The sequence below is a fragment of the Rosa chinensis genome, chromosome 1, assembly GCF_002994745.2.
Source record: "Rosa chinensis cultivar Old Blush chromosome 1, RchiOBHm-V2, whole genome shotgun sequence".
In the NCBI taxonomy this organism is placed as follows: Eukaryota; Viridiplantae; Streptophyta; class Magnoliopsida; order Rosales; family Rosaceae; genus Rosa; species Rosa chinensis.
The window spans coordinates 718,676-726,397 of record NC_037088.1 but is presented as its reverse complement, the minus strand read 5'-3'; the positions used below and the strand labels follow the sequence as shown (position 1 = coordinate 726,397).

Here is a 7,722-nt window from a genome sequence, read left to right as displayed (position 1 = left end):
AGCTCGTACCGCATTCCCGTATTGAAATGACCCACAATCCAGGCAACACTGAAACAAACTCCCCCTTGAATGCGCCACTGTCAAAAGCGTGGACAGCGTTCCGCCAGCAATGTACATAACTCTATGGCCTGCGTATTCTAGACATCTCTGGATGAGCAAACAAAAATATTGACTAGTCACCATGACTCAAGACTCGGGAGTCGTCAGTTTCTGAAATCTAGACACATGTACACAGATCCAAACAGAGAAGTCACAACTAATGAAGCAGAAGGAAATAAAAACCAAATTTTGTCATAGCATGCAGCAATTACGTACGCAGCAATGCAGCATGTTCATCCATACCCTAAACTTAGATTTTTTTTAATAAATGTAAGACCCCTAACTTGATCAGATTTCTATCCCATAAAATTAAATGGCCTTCTCTGTTCTCCACTTGCTTGCGCTTTACCTTATCGTCCAACCATTTTGTGTACATGCTGCTCAAACTGCAAATATAAGCTTGGGGTTGTCCCTAACTGCATCAGACAACTCTCTTTCGTGGCAATCTCCCTCCGGAGAATTTGCGTTTGGGTTTCGCCGTATTGGTGATCAGGACCTCTTCTTGCTTGCCATCTGGTTTGACAAGATTCCAGAAAAGACTCTTGTTTGGTATGCAAATGGAGACAATCCAGCACCAAAAGGATCCAAAGTGGAGCTCACAAAAGATGGTAATTTCAGGCTCACTGGCCCTCGGAAAGAGGAAATCTGGCCGCAGCCTGTTATTAGTGGAGTTGCTTATGCTGCCATGCTTGACTCAGGTAACTTTGTTCTTGCAAACCAGAATTCAGCTCCTTTATGGCAGAGCTTCAAAGACCACACAGACACCATTTTACCAACCCAAGTGTTGGAAATTGGAGAAAAGCTATCTTCTAGGAAGACTGCAAGCAACTACTCAAAGGGGAAGTTTCAACTCCAATTTAAACCAGCCGGTACGCTTGAGTTGTACCCCATAGCCTTGCCTACGGAGTTTGAATATAAAGCTTACTACAAAAGCAATACATCTGATGCAGCTGATAAATTGAATTCTGGCTATCAGCTAGTCTTCAATGAGTCGGGTCATATCAACGTTGTTCTGCGGAATGGAAATATAGTAACCCTCACAAACAAAACCGTATCGCCATCAAGAGATTACTATTACAGAGCAACACTAGATTTTGATGGGCTTTTTACCCTATATGGTTATCCAAAAAAGGGAGCGGGACATCCTGGTCCTCTTTGTGGTCTATCCCAGAAAACATTTGCTTCGCCTTCGATTCAACTGGAGAGGAGGGCGGCGGGCCATGTGGATATAACAGTTACTGCAGACTTGATGCAAACACAAGGCCAATTTGTGAATGCGTTCCTGGCTTTTCTGCTTTAGATCCCCAATATAAGTTGCGCGGCTGCAAACAAAACAGGATGCACAGTTGTGAACTAGGTGATTCAAAGCCACAAGATGTATATGTGATGCATGAGCTACCAAATACTTTCTGGCCCTCTTCTTCAAACTTTGAAGTATTGCAGCAACTCAATGAAGATGATTGTAGGAGGTCTTGCCTCGATGATTGTAACTGTGTGGTAGCTGTTATCAGAGCTGGGAGCTGCTGGAAGAAGAAACTGCCACTCTCCAATGGAAGGCAGGACTGGAATGAGTATGGCAAGGCTCTCATCAAAATACCAAAATCTGATGCTTTTGAGAACCCTGCATCTCGAGATTCAAACACAGAAAAGAAAGATCAGAAAACTGTCATCTTAGTAGGAGCACTCCTTCTAGGTAGCTCTGTGTTTATCAACTTCCTATTGGTTGCAGCAATTGCTTTGCTTGTTTTCTACACATACCGAAAAACACTTAGGGTTATCACTAGCACATCCAGTATCATGGAAGCAAATCTACGCGCTTTTACTTACAAAGAGCTCGAAGAAGCCACAGATGGTTTCAGAGAAGAACTTGGAAGAGGGGCTTTTGGCACTGTGTATAAGGGAGTCATATCATCTCCGAGCTCAACAAACTATGTGGCAATCAAGAAGTTGGACAAGGTGGCACAAGAAGGTGAAAAGGAATTCAAAACAGAAGCAAGTGCAATAGCCAAGACCCATCACAAAAACCTCGTCAGATTGCTTGGCTTGTGTGATGAAGGGGCAAATAAACTCCTAGTCTATGAGTTTATGAGAAATGGAACACTGGCTAGCTTTCTGTTTGGGATTTCAAGGCCTGATTGGAACAAACGAATCCAAATTGCGTTTGGCATTGCAAGAGGGCTCATGTACTTGCACGATGAGTGTAGCACCCAGATCATCCACTGTGACATCAAACCGCAGAACATACTTCTCGATGATTCATTCACAGCAAGGATTTCGGATTTCGGATTGGCAAAGCTTCTGCTAAGTGATCAAACTCTGACTCATACAGTCATTAGAGGGACCAGAGGGTATGTTGCACCAGAATGGTTCAGAAATACTCCAGTTACTGCAAAGGTTGATGTTTACAGTTACGGGGTGATGCTGTTTGAGATTATCTGTTGCAGGAGGTGCCTCGAAATGGAAAGGGAAAATGAAGAAGAAAAGATACTAACTGACTGGGTTTACGATTGCTACAACCAGAGGAGATTAAACAAGATGATCGGGGACGATGAGGAGGCCAGAAATGACATGAAAAGGCTGGAGAGGCTAGTAATGGTGGCAATCTGGTGCATACAAGAGGATCCATCTTTGAGACCCACCATGAAGAAGGTTACACAAATGCTCGAAGGAGTGATTGATATATCTGTGCCTCCAAGTCCTTCTCGATCTTTTTAGTTCAATACACTGAAACTTACTGAATCGATCCATGCATCCATAGACTATACTACTAAGTAGGGTCTGTATAGGTTTTACAATCCATTCTACAAAGTTTTTGTTGCGCCAACTGTTCATCAAAGTAGCTAGTGTTCAAAATATTTGTTTGACAGTTCCTACCATTCATTCTCCATTTTCATACAATTAAATAATTTCATGGCTTATGGCATACATCAATTTACTAAGTTTGTACCTGGCTTGATCGATCTCTAATGTTCAAATAACTTCAAAAATTAACCAGTACCTATCATTCTGGGCTAATTGGCTTGTTTGTTTAACAATCTTACAAAAGAAAGGCCTTGTCTGCAATGAACCAAGTAAAATGTAGACCAAGAGATGGCGTCAATATATCTGTTAGGTTGACCCCGTCAATCACATAGGACAGAGAAGTTGAAACTGTAAAGAATGAAGTTACCACAGGGGCTTTTAGGGAAGAAGGAGAGAGGCAGCTGCATCGAGGAGGAGATAAGGTTGAGAGTAAAAACCCTATACGCGTCGTCGTTATTATGTAGAAAACAGAAAATTTGCATCTGAACAAAACACCAATCTGCAAACGATATCTCATTTTAGAAGGGCCGATCTGAGTTCATGGAAAAGTAATTGGGAGTTTGAAGAAAGCACAGTCAATTCGAAGCTTAGTTTCAGATATAGGGAAATTATAGGACGGAGTAAGACAAATCCATTGAAGTACTTGTTGGCGGAAGGAATAGACTGCTATCATCTCCAGTTTCAGGTAATATCTGCGGTCGGATGGTTGTTGTTTTTCGGTTAGTATATAGAGGGAATATGAAATGGTAGGGAATTAGAATTGAATCTGCAGATTTTGTGGTTGAGCATGGATTCGGCAGATCTATATGGTATGGGAATCTGATATATAACTTTCATTGGATAAAGTAAGAAATTAGTGCAGAGTATGGCGAGTCATTCTATATTATTGGTTGGTGTCGATGTTTAGGGTTTAGGACAATTTGGTTGATTGATATAATGATTTGCTATAATGGCCTGTTAGATTAAATTATACAATATGAAATTATACGGCATGGAATTTATGTTTGTTGTTGAAAGTTAGCTGATGACCGAAACAAGATCGGCTATTCCGGACTTGGAAGTTGGTTAAAAAATTGGGTGTGTTGAATTTTGCTGAGCTTCATATTTTTGTGTATTGTATAGTTGTCCATCTGAATTTGCATTTGTACAGTGAAAACTGTGAGGCCATTGAAGAGGATAAAGGTGCGTAATTATGTTATAATAGTAAAAATAGCAGACATAAATTGCTTGGATTGTTCGCTAATGAATCCTCAAAACCATTCATAACATTGATTTGAAGTTTTTTTATTTGTGCTTGTGTTTGTGTAGGATATGTAAACTATTTGTTTGCGTTGAATAAGTAAACGTTTGGTTAAACAGAACGGTTGCGTGTGTGTGGGTATATACAGATTATGTGGAAATGAATTTGAGCTTGGAGGTGTGTGTTGTGTGATATGATATTGTTACAAGTATTAGGAGTGGTTAATCTATAATGAAATACTCTGAAGAAGAGTACCGGAAACGCTGGTTCGAACCGGTGAGTTACAAATGTGTTTTTGTAAATATATTTTGGCTACCTTATTACATGAATGATTGTAATTACATGTTATAACCATTTTAGTTCTGAATGTATACAAAAATGGATGCTAAATTTGTATTTCTTTTTAGTTCAACTCAGCCGACCAGAGGATCCGTCTTAGCCTTGACATAGTCAATCACCTAATAAATACAATCCGTGTTTTTGTATGGGCAGCAACTGCTCAGGAAACTCCAATTGACGCTACATCACTTGGACGTGCAGCGTACAACGGGAACCTCCTCTCTAATTGCCATATTCCACTTGATATTTCAGGAATCAAATTTAAGGCACGCCGCACTGCGAGGCACTGACTTCATTATGTGTACCCCCCACCCAATCTTACTCGATTTGGTTAATTTGGACAAATAACTGCGTGTCTTATGTGTAATAATGGCCCCCCGCACCCAATCTTACTCACTTCACTTAATTTGGTTAAATAACTGCGTGTCTTATGTGTAATAATGGTTTCAACTATGGCCGTACGCCAGTCTTTATCCCAATGTATGGTGGTTTGGTTTAGTTTGAACTGGTTATTCAGAATTTTGGTTTGCGACACATTTCCGCGCCATGTTAGTGAATTTAATTATTTTCATTCAATATGTTTAATTTTTTCCATTTCATAATGAAGTCCGTTTCACAAGGATGTTTTCAACATTTCGTATAATTGTTTTTTACGCAAGTAGTTTGTCAAAAATGTAATCAGCATAGAACGGATGACATTGTTGGTTATTATGCATCTAATAACAATGTATGGAGGTAATGACATGTTTAGCTCCAATATTGTGCTATTTTCATCCTCACAGTTGGCACAGGGGGATTATTTGAACCCATGTTATTGGAAACTCAGTTGGCACAGTGGGATTATTTGAACCCTTGTTATTGTAAACTGGAACTGGCATTATCATTTGTAATGCACAAGTTGTCATTTTTCATTATACATATACAATAATGCAGCATCATTCCGAAAATCGTTTTCACACACTAGTTCCGTCACTTGAATGACGATTTCTTTTAAACCTATTTCATCCTTGTAGAACACACAATTCATGTTGCATTGCATTTACATGGACGTGGCATACGTGGAAACTGTGCAAAAATTTAATAGCGCTAAAACAAGATAGGTGAATTTATCTTCATTTCATACATGGTGGTAACAATTTTGGTAGATAACACCCAATATGCAACCGCCATCAACATAGTTGCATAGAAAAAAGTAACTAACAAAACCATATACAAAACGAAGGTCACCGATGCAGATTACCTTTGGAACACATATTGCTACCACTCATATATGGGCTTCTGCTTCCTCCGCCATTTGAACATGTATTTTCCCCCAAACATCATTTGGCATTATCTTCTGCGTGTATGACCTAAAAAGTTCAAATCTTTTTTTAAAACCTTCTCCGTATTTGTCTTCCAACTGTGTCTCCAGCGATGCTTCAGTTCTGAATCCATTCCGCCCCCCCCCCCCCCCCCCCCCCCCCGAACAGCCCTCCATTTCTACGTTGACCGGCATCTTTGCATCACCTCCATTCGTAGTATCATTTACCAATAATATATTTCCAACCGGTACCTTTATGCGCCTCCGACCTGTTGATCGCGGTTCTCTCCCTCCTCCTTTTACCTTGGACAATCCCCGTTGATCTTTGCTTATTAAGGTCCACCCATTTTCGGTAATGCTCCATTGATTCAGGTGTGAAAGCGTCGTCATCAGAATCTTGGTGCAATCCCAGGCACTTGTGTTTGTCATCAGCTCCCACGTTATGTGACCCCATTGAACTCACACACCGACTACTTCAGCAGTTGCAGTTTGAAGTTTCTACTTCTTAAATCATATCAGATCCTTCACACTTTAAATGAGGAACTCATAGCGCGGGCCGCACAACACATAAAGTATGCTGTTGTTAAACTCTGGTTGTTGGTAGTTGGTTGGTCCCATTTCAATGCTTGCTGCTTTGGATGTCGGTAGTTGGTCGGTCTCATTTCAATGCTTGCTGCTTTGGATATTGGTAGTTGGTTGGTACCATTTCAATGCTTGCCGCTTTCGATGTTCGTATTTGGTGCGACATGATTAATTATACCGTTGGTAGTTGATTCACTTTAAATATTGTGTTTATTTCCTCTATTTACAACCACATACCCTTCCATGTTTTGTGGAGGATTAATTGTTTACATGTGAATCACTTTTTCCCCCTTGTCTGAAACCCAACTTTCTGCCATTTTTTTAAAATTAATTTAATTACCCCTGTATGAACTATTGGTTTAACATTTGTCCAGCAAGCACAGAAGGCCAGTGGACGACCCAATTGATGTCAACTGACCCAAGGCTTAATTATCCGTTATCTGATCAATGGGTTTCATTGCCCTAATGGCCTTAGTTGCTGAGTCACCCTGGTTACAGCTAAATTAATTTGACCTACACCAAATGCCATGCTTACACCATGGCCATTATTGTTTTACCTTCCTCGTTTCAATGATGTCGATAGTAGATGAAGTTTCATAGCTTGCATGTCGATCACCATTGACAACTTAAACCTCCGTGTGTTCATAAATGATATCAGCGCCCAAAATGGATGCAGTCTAGTAATGATCGTAGTTGCACGCATAAGTTTCTCCCCATTTTTTCCAACAACACTGTGTCCATCCGTCATGGACACATATGCATAACCCATTTCAGAGTGCACCCAAATTCATCTCCTCCTCATTGTCCAAGTACTTATTTATATTGACCGACGAGTGTGTTCGTATGATTTGGGTTCCCCTATACTACCCTGCATCATGTACTGGTAACAGATACTACCGACATCCGTTTACGGGGATGATACGCAACCATATATGACATTGATATCACATTTCCATGACCGACTTATTTACATTTACGGTATTACTCCTTATCCAACTATTTTATGAAGAGATAGTCACCCACGGATTGCCTTTGTCATATTCGTCCTGATGCATATGTGGTTTACCATGTGTGGCAATTTTTTTTTCATGTATAACCGAATTTTTTTCACATTTCATCTGGTTGGTATATTTATTTGATTCCAATAATTTTGTTTGGATCAAATTTTGGTTATTTTGTGATTTTTTCATAATTAAATTTCTTAACACTTAAGTTGTCATCATTATAAAAATTGTGAAGACAAATTGACCTTGTTAAATCTTCATATAAAATGTAAAGAAGAAGTCAAAGTTGCAAAATTAAGACAAATGCATACACATTAGTATTAAAATTTGATTTAAATTTGTCAACATTTTCCTGT

The 7,722-nt window shown here is 39.7% G+C and overlaps 1 pseudogene; it reads left to right on the top strand.

The window, feature by feature from the left end:
- Nucleotides 1-322: 322 nt before the first annotated feature.
- LOC112186285 lies at nt 323-3,015 on the top strand (annotated as a pseudogene).
- Nucleotides 3,016-7,722: the final 4,707 nt, after the last annotated feature.